Raw genomic sequence first — 15,569 nt, 5'->3', positions numbered from 1 at the left:
TTATATGGCAATTCTTGCATTTTTTGAGGAATTACCACACTGTTTTCCATAGCCAATGCACAATGGTTTTACTTTCCCACCAGCAATGCGCAAGGGTTCCAATTTCTCCACATTCTTTTCAACACTTATTTTCTGGTTTTTTAAATAATAGCCATCCTGGTGGAAGTGAAGTGCTATTTTATTGTGGTTTTGATTTGCATTTCCCTGGTGAGTAGTGATATTGAGCATCTTTTTGTGTGCTTATTGACCATTTGTATAATTTCTTTGGAGAAATGTCTAGTCACATCTTTGGGAGCAACAACATTTTAACTCATGCTTACTCTTAAGCTCTATAACTTTTCACACCAGCACCCTGTGTGTTAATTTTCATACAGTCTTAGGTTGCCTTTTAGAAAATTTCGGTATAATAGAGAAGTTTTTCTAGCTCCGCATTCTTGATTATTATCATCTTATTCTAGGCTAAGAACAAATGTAACAAGAAATTGTCTGTGCCCACACAAGGACTCAAGTGCAATGGAAACTTTATGGGGCTGATTGTTCTTCAGTTCAGGGAGTTCTTCCAGACTAGGCCCACCTACAACCACTCTCAACTTGCTGGACTCCTAGCTCCCCTGGGATCCTTATATGCTTGACCTTGAAGCTTACCTTCCACCTTTTGTTTGGCCCATTAAGATTTACTAATCTGACTCCAAATATTTTCCTGATTTTCATAGAAGTAGAAACTCTGTCAGATCCAGTTAGTGGGAAGTATTCTTGGGCTCTAAATATCACACTGCAGCCAGGAGTTGTTGAACTCCTGTGTCCAGCATGGGGCCCTGGAAGGCCACTTGCACAGTTAAAGTGTGATTAAAATGGTTGGAGTGGTGGGTGCTGGATGGGATGGATTACTTAGACAGGATTGCTGTAGACTTTTCTGTGGACTCTTACTCCGTTTGGGAAGAAAGATTGAGCAGAAATGTCGCATCTACTCAGACGACTCAACTACCCAGCATTTGTTGCTCAATGTTCTTTCTCTTGCCATATCTGTTCTTATTATAGCATTATGCTCAAATATTAAAGGTATTTCCAAAACATCTCCAAATTTCTTTTAATAAATCACTCGATTTTCTAAGTGCTTTTGCAACGTTGTGCTATTTTTAGCAAATATATCCTCTTGGTTTTTTCATACATGTTGACAATATGCTTTGAAAAGAAAGATAAAAATTCCTTGCTTAATGAGCATTACATTTGTTTTTCCAGGATTGCCTCTTGGAAGAATTTTTACCCATATTTGCAATTTTCTTCAATAATAGGGAAACAGTACTTGAACTCAGCTCATCTTAATATGGGTACACTTTCTAAAAAAAAATATTGATGGTGCCCAGCATAAGCCATTGGATGTTTCCTTTCACTTTGTGAAAGCTTGTATGGCAGTCATTTAGCTTTTCTGGCTAATAGACCCAGCTAGGGTCCCTGCCTGCAAAGCCAGCATCAACTCCCAGACATGAGAAAGAGCCAGCTTTCATGTGATTCCACTCCCAGCTTTTAGGCCACCCAGGTGATGATCTGAGGCAGAATTGAGGTGTTTCCACTAAACCTAGCCTTAACTGTAGATTTATGAGCTAAATAGTGATTGTTGTTGTTTTAAGCCACTAAATTCTGGGTACTTTGCTACACTATAATAACTAACCAATGAAGTGGCACATATGACTTCCGCTCACTGTTCATTGCCTGTGACTAGTCACATTGCCCTGCCTAATTGCAGGAGTCTGAGAAGTACATATTTCTTAGTGCTTAGGGAGGAGAGGACAACCTGACTTTGGTGAGCATTAGTAATGTGTGCAACAATGACTTTGTTTTCAATTATTTAAAACATTTTTTTCTGATTATAAAGACAATACGTGGTCACAATGGAAAATTTGGAAAATATAAAATGGTATAAAGAGCAAAGTGTAAATCACCCAAATGCTGCCACTATCTAGAATTGATGATCACTGCTTCCTGTCATTTTCCTCTGTTTACATTTAAAAAACAAAATTGGAATCATTCACTTTTAAATTTTGACTTTTTTACATTAAAAGCACTTACATGTTCCTGACATTAAACATTTATTTTGTGGTAAAATAAGTATAATATAGCCAGGTGCAGTGGTGCATGCCTGTAGTCTCAGTTATTCAGGAGACTGAGATGAGACAATCACTTGAGCCCAAGAGTTCAAGGCCAGCCTGGGCAACATAGTGAGACCAATTTGTTTCTCTTTCTTTTCTGTCTTTCTCTTTTTTTTCTTTTTTTTTCTTTTTTTTTTTTTTTTTTTTTTTTTGAGACAGGGTCTTACTCTGTCACCTAGGCTGGAGTGCAGCGGCACAATTATAGCTCGTTGCAACCTTGGGCTCCTGGGCTCAAGTGATCCTTCCTCTTCTGCCTCCCCAGTAACTGGAATCACAGGTACACACCACCACACCTGGCTAATTTTTAAAAATTTTTAGTAGAGACGAAGTTTTGCTGTGTTGCCCAGGCTGGCCATCTCTTTAAAAATAAATAAATAAATAAATTTAAATGTACAACGTAAGATTCACCATTTTAAAGTGTACAACTCAAAGCCATCTAACACACTCATAATATTATACAACCATCATCACTATCTACTTCCAAAACATTTTCATCACCCCTAAAGGAAATTCTGTGCCCATAAAACCTTATTCCCCAGTTTTCCCCCTTTTCTCTAGCAACCACAAAACTGATTTATGTCTCTATGGATTTGCCTATGGGAGACATTTCCTATGAATGAATCACACAATGCGTGGCCTTTTCATGACTGGATTATTTCACTTAGCATAATGTTTTCAAGGGTTATCTATGTTGTAGCCTATATCAGTACTTCATTCCATTTTAAGGCTGAATAATGTTCCATTGTATGGTTGTACCACGTTTTGTTTATCCATTCATTATTTGATGGACATTTGGTTTGTTTCTACCTTTTGACTATTGTGGATACTGCTGCTATGAACATTTATGTGTAAGTTATTGCCTGAACATCTGTTTTCAATTCTTTTAGGTATATGGCTAGGAGCAGAATTGCTGAATCATCTGGTAGTTCTATGTTTAACTTTGAACATCTGCTTTCAATTCTTTTAGGTATATGGTTAGGAGCAAAATTGCTGAATCATCTGGTAATTCTATGTTTAACTTATTGAAGAACTGCCAAATTGTTTCTATGGTGACTCCACCATTTTACATTTCCACTAGCAATGTGTGAGTGTTCCAATTTCTCCACCACCTTTCCAATACTTGTTATTGTCTTTTTTTTTGAATATAGTTATTTTGGTGAGACGAAATAACTCTTTGTGGTTTTATTTTGCATTTTCCTAACCACTAATGGCATTGAATGTCTTTCCATGTGTTCGTTGGCCATTTGTATACCTTCTTTAGAGAAATGTCTATTCAAGTTTTTTGCCTTTTTAAATATTGGGTGGTTTTGTTGTTGTTGTTGATTTATATAAATTATTTACATATTCTGGATATTAAACCCTTATCAGATATATGATTTATGAATATTTTCTCCTGTTCTATGGGTTGTCTTTTCACTCTCTTGACAGTGTTCTTTGATACACAAAAGTTTTTAATTTTATGAAGCTCAACTTACCTATTTTTTCTTTTGTTGCTTATCAGTTGGTCTCATATCTAAGAAATCATTGCCAAATCTAAGGTATGGAGATGTACAACTAAGTTTTCTTCCAAGAGTTTTATAGTTTTAACTGTTATATTTAGTTCTTTGATCCATTTGCAGTTGATTTTTGTATATGGCATGAGGTGAGCCCAACTCCATTCCTTTGCATGTGGCAATCCCGTTGTCCCTGCATCATTTGTTGAATAATGTTAAGTGCTTTTTGAAAACATGTTTTGGGTGACTGCATATGTTACATAGTGAATCACCATTTGCTTATTTATTCCTCCTTTGTCTTGTGATGTTCTAGAAATGCAGATAATTTACTCCTTGACCACATCTTTCTTTAGAGAATGTGTTCAGCTCACAGCTTCAGAAAAGACAACCCCTAGAGACATCATAAATATTGATCTTGGACATGGTAGACACTTGGCCAAAGTTGGGCCTGTCAGATCTTTACTCTGGGAATTTAGCACTGCGATACTGATACTATGTCATCTAGGCGTGTGGGAAACAAGTTTAAAGGTAACATAAAGTCTGGGTTCCATAATTTTTTTGACTTTATGAACCATCTGCTTTATAAAGTCTAGTTATCATAATAACTGAGGTTACTATGATAATTCCTGTGTTAAGAGGACAGAAGAAACAGCTATGAAACAGAAAAAAAAAAAAAAAAGGATGTAGACACATTTTAAAATAGAAACTACAAAAAATGGAGAGATTCGCAGTTTGGTAAATTTCTAATTCTCATGAATCCCATAAGAATCTCTGCTTCCTTTACTTTCCCTGGTTTTCTAGAGTTAGTTTGGGTGAATGTCTTTTCCTTTGCAAAAAAACTTTACCTGACTTAGATAGACCTTATATTCATTAGGAATCTTGGTTGCAAGAGACAGAAAACCCAATTTAACTGGCTTAAGCCAAAAGACTCATACTGGCTCATATACCTGAAAGTCCAGGGTATAGCTTGATGTAGGGACTAAAAAATGTCATTTAGACATGGTTCTCTACATCCCCCAGTTCTACCTCCTGTGGTGTTTGCTTAATTCCCAACCTTAGGAACTCTCATCTTTAATCATTCTGGCTATGAACAGTGTAAAAAGAAAGAACACTTTCCTATAACTCCTGAACAAGTCTTGGGTCCACTCTGATTGTGACCACATTGCATGAGTCATGGCCCATCCTTGAACTAACCCCAAGGGATCTTGTGCCAAGTCTGAGTCATACGTTCACTCCTGGGTAGGGAAAAACCTCATTGGAACCACATTGACTGAAAATGAGGAGGGAGGTTTTCATAAAGGAAATTCTGGATTCTGTTACAAAATAGAATGGATGCTGAGTAGACAAAGAAACAATAGACGCCAACACAGGCACTTAGATACATTCTAATTTTTTATTACTGCCGGTAATACTTATGTGCAGCCTTGTCCATAAATATTTGTTCACATCTCTCATCATGTCTTTAGGACATTGTTTAGCTCTGTTGTTGCATTACAAATCACCCCAAACTTAGTGGCTTAAAACAAAGACAATGATTTATTTCTAACTATTCTGTGGGCTGGCTGGGCTCAGCTGGGAAGTTCTGCTCCTTGTGGTTTAGTTGAGGTTGCTCATGGAGCTGCATTCAGCTGGATGAGTGGCTGGGGCTGCCCCATCCGGGACAGTTTCTTCTCCTCCTGGGCCTCTCTCCATGTGGCCTCTCATCATTCCACAGTGTAGCCTGAGCTTATTTATAGCATGATGACTGGCTTCCAGGGTGTAGAGAATGGAAATTCCCAGACAGTCCTCTTAAGGCCTAGGCCTGGAAGTCCCAATGCATTACTTCTACTTCACCCTGTAAGTCAAAGCATGTCACAGGGCCATCCCAGATTCAGGGAGAACGATATAAATATACTCCCAGAAATAGAAATGCTGGGTGAAAGATCATGCGTATTTTAAGGTTCATGATACACATTGTGAGATTTGTTCCCCAGACAGGTTCTACCAATGTCCAGCACCCACCCCACCAGCACTGTATAAGATCATGTGTTTCACCACACAAATGCAAACACTTAGTAATTTCATAGGTTTAACAATAACAATGTGATTGTTGTCTTATTAATATACGAGGGGTTAAACTTTTTCATATGCTTCTTAGCCATTAAAATAATTTTAATGTCTATGTTATTAGATTATGACACAGCATACAAATGTGTGCCATCATCTAGTTTAATAAAAAGCATCTTACTGTGAAATGTTCTGTGGGTTCCTCCCTAATTCCATTCCCTTCTCTCCCTCTCAAAGGTAACCATTATTATAAATTTTTGTTTATACTCCCATGCCCTTATTTTATTTTATCTTTTAAAACGGCTTTTTCTGCAATATAATTCACATATCGTACAATAGACCCATTTAAAGTGTACAATTAATGTTTTTCTTACATGAACAGAGTTGTACAACCATCACCACAATAAATTTTAGAACATTTTCATTATCCCCTAAAGAAACCCTGTACTCCTTAGCAGTTATATTCATTCTCCCCTTTTCCCTAACTCCCACCCTAGGCAATCACTAATCAATTTTATTTCTATTTAGATTTCCTATTTGGGGTATTTCATAGAAATAAAATTAAAGAATATGTGGTCTTTTGTGTCTGGCTCCTTCACTTAACATGTTTTCAAGGGTCATCTATGTTGCAGACTGTATCAATACGTCAATCTTTTTTATTGCTGAGTAATATTCCATTGTATGAATACATCACATTTTATTTGTTCATTTGTCTGTTGATGGACATTTAGGTTGTTTACATTTTTGACTATTATGAATAATGCTGTTATGAACATTCATGTACAAGTTTGTGTAGTCTCATATTTTCAGTTCTTTTGGAGTATTTCAATACCTTGGAGTATAATTGCTGGTTTATTTAAGCTCTGTATTTAAGCTTATGAGTAACTGTCTTTCAGAGTGTTTTACACTTTACCAGATTGTTTTCCAAAGTGATGACAGAATTTTACATTTCCAGTAGAAGTATGAGGATTCCACTTTCTCCACATCCTTACCAACCCTTGGTATTATTGGTCTTTTTAATTATAGCCATCCTAGTGGGTATGAAATGGTGACTCATTGTGGTTTTGATTTACATTTCCCTAATGACTAATGATACTGAGCGTCTTTTCCTGTGCTTAATTTCTCTTCTTTTGTGACAGTTTAATCATGTGTTTGTATTTGTAGATAATATGTTAATTAGTTCTACATGTTTTAGTATAATTTTTAAATTGATATATAATAGTTGTACATATTTTGGAGGTACATGTGATATTTTGATACCTGTATGCAATGCGTAGTGATCAATACATATTTTGAAATTTATATTAATGGAATTCTTTATGCAAGTATAATGTATGCAGTTGTACATCCTTCTGTAAGACACTTATTTCACTAAATTTAACACTTCTGGGGTTCATCCATATTGAGGCATGTGACTGTAGTTTATTTCACTTATGTATATATTCCATTATGTGAACACAGCAAAATTTATTTATTCATTCTTTCATTAATGAACATTTAGGTTAGTTCCAATTTTTCATTATTGTACATGAGGCTGCTGTGAATATTTTTGTATACAGACACACAGGTGCAATGATTTTTCTAGGGCACAAATAGAAGTGAAATTCCTGGGTCATAAGATATATAAAAGTTCACCTCTACTAGGTAATGCCAAATAGACTTCCAACATGGTTGTACAAATTCACACTCCCCCAGTAGTGTGTGAGCATTTGTGTTACTCCATCATCTCTCCAACATTACACATTATCACATTTCTTAAATTTGTCTAACTTGTGTGAATAAAATTGTATCTCAATGTGGTTTTAATGTACATGTCCCTAATTACTAATGAGATTGAGCATCTTTTCACATTTCTACGGACCATTCATATTTTTTCTTTTCTGAAGTGCCTAAGTCTTTCACCCATTCTTCTGTTGTGTTGTCTTTTAAAAATTGATTTGTAGTTCATTTTATAGTGTGAATACTGATACTTTGTCAGTCGTATACGTTACAAGATTTCCAAACACTGTCCTCTCTTTTTATTCTCTTTATTATATATTTTGGTGAGCAAAAATTCTTAATTTTAATGGAACTAAGTCTGTAATCATGTTATGTATTTTGTGCTTTTTTTTATCTTAAATACATTCTTTCCTTACTTCAAGTTCATAAAGCTATACTCTCAAATTATCTTCTAAGTACTTTATATCTCTGCTTTTCATATTTAAAAGCAGAACCGAAATTGATTTTAATGTATGGTGTAACCTTAAAGTAACCTAAGGATGTAATTGAATTGTTTGTAACTCAAAGGATAAATGCTTGAGGGGGTGGATACTCCATTTTCCATGATGTGCTTATTTGACATTGCATGCTTGTATCAAAGCATTTCATGTACCCCATAAATATACATACTTACTATGTACCCACAAAATTTTTTAAAGTAATAAAATAAAAACCTATTACAATTTTTGTTAAAATTAATTTGACTCCATAGATTAACTAGGGAAGAATTGTCATCTCTATAAAATTGAATTTTCTGAAAAATCAACATAACATATTAAGTACTCCTTTATTTTTGTCTTTTTGAATACATTTCACAGATGTATCATTCTCCCCATTCAGCTTTGTACATCTTTAGTAGATTATCTCATTTTTTTTTTTCTTATAGACAGAGTCTCACTATGTTGCCCAGGCTGGCCTTGAACTCCTAGGTTCAAGTGGTTGCTCCACCTCTGCCTCCTGAGTAGCTGAAACTACAGGTACATGCCACTGTGTCCAGCTAACACCTCATGTGTTTTATGCTATTATAAGTTATGTTTCTTTAAAATTATATATGTTTTGATTGCATTAATGTATAGAAATATGTTTTACTTTCATATATTGCATTTTTATCTGTCAAAATTGTTCAGCTCTTTAATTGGCTTGTATTTTTGTGTAGATTCTCTGGGATTGATTATGTAGACATCGCATCGACTGTGAATAATGACTATTTTGTCTTATCGTATCCTATCTCTATTCTTCAATTTTCTTCTATTGTATTGGTTAAGACCTCCAGTACAGGATTAAATACAAAAGTTGATGGTAAGTGCCCTGTTTTCTTTTTCTGTCCTGAATTCAAAGGGAATTTTTTCAACATTTCACCATTTAAGTATAACCTAACATTTGCAGTAGGTTTTTAGTATATTCCACTTATCAGAAAAGGAAATGTCTTTGTATTAACAGTTTGATAAGAATGTTTATCAGGAACTTATGTTGAATTTTATACAACATGTTTTTCTGTAGTTTTAAAGATGATCATATTATATTTATTCTTTAAATTAAGATTGTAGTGAATTGTAATAATTGGTTTCTATTGTTAAGCCAACCTCTCATTCCTGAAATGAAACTAATTTGGCCATATGTTATCATCTTTTCTTAATCTGTTAGTAAATTTAGCTTGCTAACATTTTGTTTAGGATTTTTGTATCTGTGTTTATGATTTAAATTGGGTTTTAATTTTTGTTTCTCACATTATCTTGGTCAGTTTTTACTATGAAATTATGCTAGCCTCACCAAATGAGCTGGGAAATGCTCTCTCTTTTTTATACTCCAGGATATCTTGCATAGGTTTAAAATGTTTGTTCTTTAATGTTTGCTAGAAATCACTAAAAAAAACCCACACAGGCCTGATGTGTTTTGTGGGAAGATTTTTTGGGGTAAATTTTTAGAGACAGAGTATTGCTTTGTTGCCCAGGCTGGAATGCAGTGGCTATGTGCAGACACAGTCATAGCACAATACAGCCTCGAACTCCTAGTCTCAAGGGAATCTCCTGCCTCAGCCTCTCAAGTGACTGAGGCTACAGCAGTATACCATCACACCCAGCCTATGGGAAGATTTAAGTTTCTATTCAATTTACTTCATAATTTTAAGACTATCAAAGTTCTCTGGTTTTTTCTTTTGAGTCAGTTTTGTTGATTTATATTTTTCTAGGAATCTGCATGTTTCATTTAAGTTTTCAAGTGTATTGATACTCTTCATAATATTCTCTGATTTTCTTTTGGTATCAGAAGTATCTGAAGTTACAGCTTCATTTTTATTCCTTAGATTTCTTTTACGTCTTCTCTTTTTTCTTCCTCAATCAATCTAGCCAGTTTTGTTTTCGTTGATTCTTTTGATTATATTTTCATTTTATATTGACCATGAGTGATATAAGTACTGTGAAAATCAAGATACAGAGTATTTTTATTACTGTAAAATGGCTTTATGCTGTCCTTTGTGGTCAAATCCTACTCCATCTCTAACTCCTGGTATTACTACTGAGCTATTTTCTCTCCCTATAGTTTTGCCTGTTTCAAAACACTATTTATTTTTTATTATTTATTTATTTATTTATTTTTTCTGAGTACATGGTGTATTTACGGGGTATATGAGATATTTTGATACAGGCATGCAGTGCCTAATAATCACACCACAGAAAATGGGGTATCCATCCCCTCAAACGTTATCCATTGTGTTACAAACAATCCAATTGTACTCTTTTAGTTATTTTTAAATGTACAATAAAATTTTTATGGACTAGAGTCACCCTGATGGGCTATCAAATACTAGGCCTTATTCATTCATTTAAACTATTTTTTCCTAACCATTAACCATCCCCAACTCCTTCCCACCCTCCAACTATCCTTCCCAGCCTCTGATAACTATTCTTCTAATCTCTGTCTCCATGGGTTCAATTGTTTTAATTTTTAGCTTCCACAAATAAATGAGAACAGGTGTTATTTGTCTTTCCGTGCCTGGCTTGTTTCACTTAACATAATGACTTCCAGGTCTATCCATGTTGTTGCAAATGACTGAATCTCATTCTTTTTTATGGCTGAATAGTACTCCATTGTCACATTTTCTTTATCCATTAATCTGTTGATGGATACTTAGGATGCTTCTAAATCTTGGCTATTGTGGACAGTGCTGCAACAAATATTGGAACTCAGGTATCTCTTTGATATACTGATTTTCTTTCTTTTGAGTATATACTCAGTGGAATGCTGGATCATATGGTAGCTCTGTTTTTAGTTTTTTGAGGAACCTCCAAATAGTTCTCCATAATGGTTGTACTAATTTACATTCCTACTAAAGCTGTACAAGGTTTCCCTTTTACCCACATCTTTGCCAGCATTTGCTATTGCCTGTCTTTTGAATATAAGCCATTTAATCTGGGATGAGATGATATCTCATTGTAGTTTTGATTTGCACTTCTCTGATGATCAATGATGGTGAGCACTTTTTATATGTCTATTGCCATCTGTATGCCTTCTTGTGAGACATGTATATTTAAATCTTTTGCCTATTTTTTTTTTTTTTTGGATTACTAGATTTTTTCCTGTAGAGTTACTTGAACTCCTTATATGTTCTGGTTATTTATCCCTTGTCAGTTGGTGTATTAGTCTGTTCTTTAACTGCTATAAAGAAATACCTGAGACTGGGCTATTTATAAAGAAAAGAGGTTTAATTGGCTCATGATTCTGCAGGCTGCCCAGGAAACATGGCTGCAGAGGCCTCAGGAAACTTACAATCATGGCAGAAGGTGAAGGGGAAGCAGACACATCTTCACATGGTCATAGCTGAAGGAAGAGAGAGTGGGGAGGTGCTACACACTTTTAAGCAATCCGATCTTGTGAGAATTTCATGATGAGAACAGCACCAAAGCAGGATATCTGCTCCTGTGATCCAATAACCTCCCACTAGGCCCCCCCTCCAACACTGGGCATTACAATTCAACATGAGATTTGGGTGGGGACCTAAATCCAAACCACATCAGATGGGTAGTTCGCAAATATTTTTTTCCCATTGTTTGGGTTGTCTCTTCAGTTTGTTGATTGTATCCTTTGCTGTACAGGTGTTGTTTTTTAACTTGATGTGATCCCATTTGTCCATTTTTGCTTTGGTTGCCTGTACTTGTGGGGTACTGCTCAAGAAATCTTTGTGCAGACTGATGTCCTGGAGAGTTTATCTAACATTTTCTTATAGTGGTTTCATTGTTTGGGGTCTTAGATTTAATTCCTTAATTCATTTTGATTTGATGTTTCTATATGATGAGAGATAGGAGTCTAGTTTCATTCTGCCTATGGGTATCCAGTTTTCTCTCGATTGATTTATCGAAAAGGCCATTTATTGAAGAGACTGTCTTTTTCCCATTGCATGTACATGGTACCCGATATGGTTTGGATCTGTGTTCCTGCCCAAATCTCACATCAAATTGTAATCTCCAGTGTTAGAGGTGGGACCTAGTATAGTAGGAGGTGATTGGATCATGGAGGCCAAGTTCTCATGAATGATTTAGCACCATCTCCCTTGGTACTGTATAGTGAGTGAGTTCTCACAAGATCTGGTTGTTTAAGTGTGTGGCACCTTCCCTCTCTCTCTCAGTTCTGCTCCTGCCATGTAAGATGCCTGCTCCCACTTTGCCCTTTACCATGAGTAGAAGTTCCCTAAGGCCTCTCCAGAAGCAGATGCTGCCGTGCTTGTCATACAGCCTGAAGAATTGTAAGCCAATTAAACCTCTTTTCTTTATAAGATGCCCAGTCTCAGGTATTTCCTTATAGCAGTGCAAGAATAAGCTAATATAATACCTTCATCGAAAATGAGTTCATTGTAGGTGTGTGGCTTTGTTTCTGGGTTCTCTCTTCTGCTCCATTGGTCTGTGTGTTTGTTTTTATTCCAGTACCATGCTGTTTGGCTATTATAGCTCTGTAGTGCAATTTGAAGTCACATAATATTATTTTTCCAGTTTTGTTCTTTTTGCTTATGATTTTTCCAGTTTTGTTCAGATACCTTTGGCTATTCTGGGTCTTTCGTTGTTCCATATAAATTTTAGGATAGTTTTTTCTATTTCTGTGAAGAATAACATTGGTATTTTGATAGGAATTGCATTGAATCTATAGATTGCTTTGGGTAGTATAGACATTTTAACAATATTGATTCTTCCAACACATGAACATGAAATATCTTTTCATGTTCTTTCGTGTTCTCTTCAATTTCTTTCATTGGTGTTTTATAGTTTTCATTATAGAAATCTTTCACTTCTTTGGTTAATTTCTAGGTATTTAATTTTATTTGTGGCTATTGTAAATGGGATTACTTTTTAAATATCTTTTTCAGATTGTTCACTGTGGGTATATAGAAATGCTACTGATTTTTTAATGTGGATTTTGTATCCTGCAACTTTACTGAATTTATCAGTTCTGATAATTTTTTGGTGGAGTCTTTAGCTTTCTCCAAATATAAGATTATATCATCTGCAAACTACGATAATTTGACTTCTTGCTTTCCAATTTGGATGCCTTTTATATCTTTCTCTTGCCTGATTGCTGTAGATAGGACTTCCAGTACTATGTTGAATAACAATGGTGAAAGTGGGCATCCTTATCTTTGTTGTGTTCCAGATTTTAGAGGAAAGGCTTTCAGTATTTCCCCATTCAGTGTGATACCAGCTGTGGCTCTATTAAATACGGCTTTTGATCTGTTGAGGCATGTTCCTTCTATACAAACTTTTTGAAGGTTTTTATCATGGAGGGATGTTGAACTTTATCAAATGCTTCTTCAGGATCAGTTGAAATAATCATATGGTTTTTGTCCTTCGTTCTATCGATATGATGTATCACATTGATTTATTTGCATATGTTGCATCCCAGGGGTATATCCCACTTGGTCATGATGAATGATCTTTTTAAGTGTTGTTGAATTCAGTTTGCTAGTATTTTGTTGAGGATTTTTGCATCAATGTTCATCAGGGATATTGGCCTGTAGTTTTGTTTTGTTTTGTTTTGTTTTGTTTTTTGGTGTGTCTTTGTCTAGTTTTGGTATCAGAGTAATACTGGCCTCATAGAATGGGTTTGGAAGTATTCTTTCCTCTTCTATTTTTCAGAACAGTTTGAGTAGGATTGGTATTTTTTCTTCTTTAGATGTTTGGCAGAATTCAGCAGTGAAGCTGTTGGATCCTGAGATTTTCTTTACTGGGAGACTTTTTATTATGGCTTCAATCTCATTACTTGTTCTTGGTCTGGTCAGGGTTTAGATTTATTCATGGTTCAATCTTGGTAGGCTGTATGTGTCTAGGAATTTGTCAATTTCTTCTAGCTTTTCCAATTTATTGGCATATAGTTGCTCATAGTAGCCTCTAATGACCCTTGGCATTTCTGTGGTGTCAGTTGTAAAGTCTCCCCTTTCATCTCAGATTTTACTTACTTGGATCTTCTCTGTTTTTTTTCTTAGTCTAGCTAAAGGTTTTTCTGTTTAATTTTTCAAAAAGAAAAACCCAACATTTTGTGTCATTGATCTGTTGTAATTTTTAAAATTTCAATTTTATTTATATCTGCTCTGATCTTTGTTATCTATTTTTTTCTACTAATTTTGGTTTGGTTTGCTCTTACTTTCCTTGTGCTTTAAGATGCATTGTTAGATTATTTCTTTGAAGTTTTCTTCTTTTTTGATGTAGGCATTTATAGCTAAAAACTTTCCTCTTAGTGCTGCTGCTCTTGCTACGTCCCATAGCTTTTGGCATGCTGTGTTTCCATTTTCACTTGTTTCAAGAAATTTTTCAATATCTATCTTAATTTCTTCATTGAACCACTGGTCTTTCAGGAGCATGTTGCTTAATTCCCACATATTTGTATAGTTTCCAAAATTCCTCTGTTATTGATTTCTAGTTTTATCCCATTGTTGTAGACAAGATGCTTGATATTATTTCAATTTTTGGAATGTTTTAAGACTTGTTTAGTGGCCAGACATATGGTCTGTCCTTGAGAATGATCTGTGTGCTGAGGCAAAGAATGTGTATACTACATCCATTGGATGAAATGCCCTGTAAATAGCTATCAGATCTATCTGGTCTATAGCGCAGATTAAGTTTGATGTTTCTTTGCTGATTTTCCATCGAGAAGATTTGCCCAATGCTGAACGTGGGATGTTGAAGTCAAGCTATTATTTTACTGGGGCCTATTTATCTCTTTAGCTCTAATAATACATGTTTTATATATCTGGGTGCTCCACTGTTAGGTGCATATACATTTACAATGGTTCTATCCTCTTGCTGAATTGACCCCTTTATCATCATATAATGACCTTCTTTGTCTCTTCTTACAGTTTTTGTCTTGAAATCCATTTTGTCTGATATACGTGTAGTGACTCCTGCTCTTTTTTGGTTTCAATTGGCGTGGAATATATTTTTTTGTCCGTTTATTTTCAGTCTACGTGTGTCGTTATAGGTGAAGTGTGTTTCTTGTAGGAAACAGATCTTTGAGCCTTCTTTTTTAAATCCATTCAGACACTCTGTCTTTTGGTTGGAGTGTTTAGTCCATTTACATTCAATGTTGTTATTGATAAGTAAGGACTTACTCATGCCACTTAGTTATTGGTTTTGTGGTGTTCTCTTCCTTCTTTCTTTTCTTTCTGTCTTCATTTTAGTGAAGGCGATTTTCTCTGGTGATATGATTTAGTTTCTTGCTTTTAATTTTTTGTATATCCATTGTATTTTATTTTTGGTTTGAGGTTACCATGAGGCTTGCAAATACTATCTTATAACCTATTATTTTAAGGTGATAACAACTTAACACTGTTTGTATAAACAAACAAGCAAGCAAGCAAAAAGAGAACTAATAAAGACTCGATGCCTTAAATTAATACTATGGCCTTTTAACTTTTTATTGTTACTATTTATATGTTATCCCTCAGCATTTTTTGTCTGGGAAAGTATTTACTTCTCCTTCATGTTTGAAGGTTAATTTTGCCACATATACTATCCTAGAGTAAAAATTTTTTTTGTCCTTCAGTACTTTAAATATGTCATGACACTCTCTTCTGGCCTGTAAGGTTTCCACAAAAAGTCTGCTGCCAGGTGTATTGGAGCTCCATTGTATGTTATTTGTTTCTTTT

At 35.0% G+C, this 15,569-nt stretch overlaps 1 long non-coding RNA gene across 5 annotated transcripts in view; it reads left to right on the top strand.

The window, feature by feature from the left end:
• The window catches only part of LOC135969618 (uncharacterized), a 90,225-nt gene that overhangs the window by 61,555 nt on the left and 13,101 nt on the right, over positions 1–15,569 (top strand). For 3 of the 5 annotated variants that reach the window (XR_010584917.1, XR_010584919.1, XR_010584918.1), the window contains exons 3-4: positions 8,331–8,421; positions 8,601–8,743. This is a non-coding gene — a long non-coding RNA (uncharacterized lncRNA). The remainder of the gene's footprint in view (positions 1–8,330; positions 8,422–8,600; positions 8,744–15,569) is intronic. The other 2 variants (XR_012430652.1, XR_012430653.1) reach the window with 1 other exon arrangement.

This window comes from Macaca fascicularis, chromosome 2 (genome assembly GCF_037993035.2).
Source record: "Macaca fascicularis isolate 582-1 chromosome 2, T2T-MFA8v1.1".
Taxonomy (NCBI): Eukaryota; Metazoa; Chordata; class Mammalia; order Primates; family Cercopithecidae; genus Macaca; species Macaca fascicularis.
The sequence above is the reverse complement of the archived record's forward strand: the minus strand, read 5'-3'. Positions and strand labels throughout refer to the sequence as shown.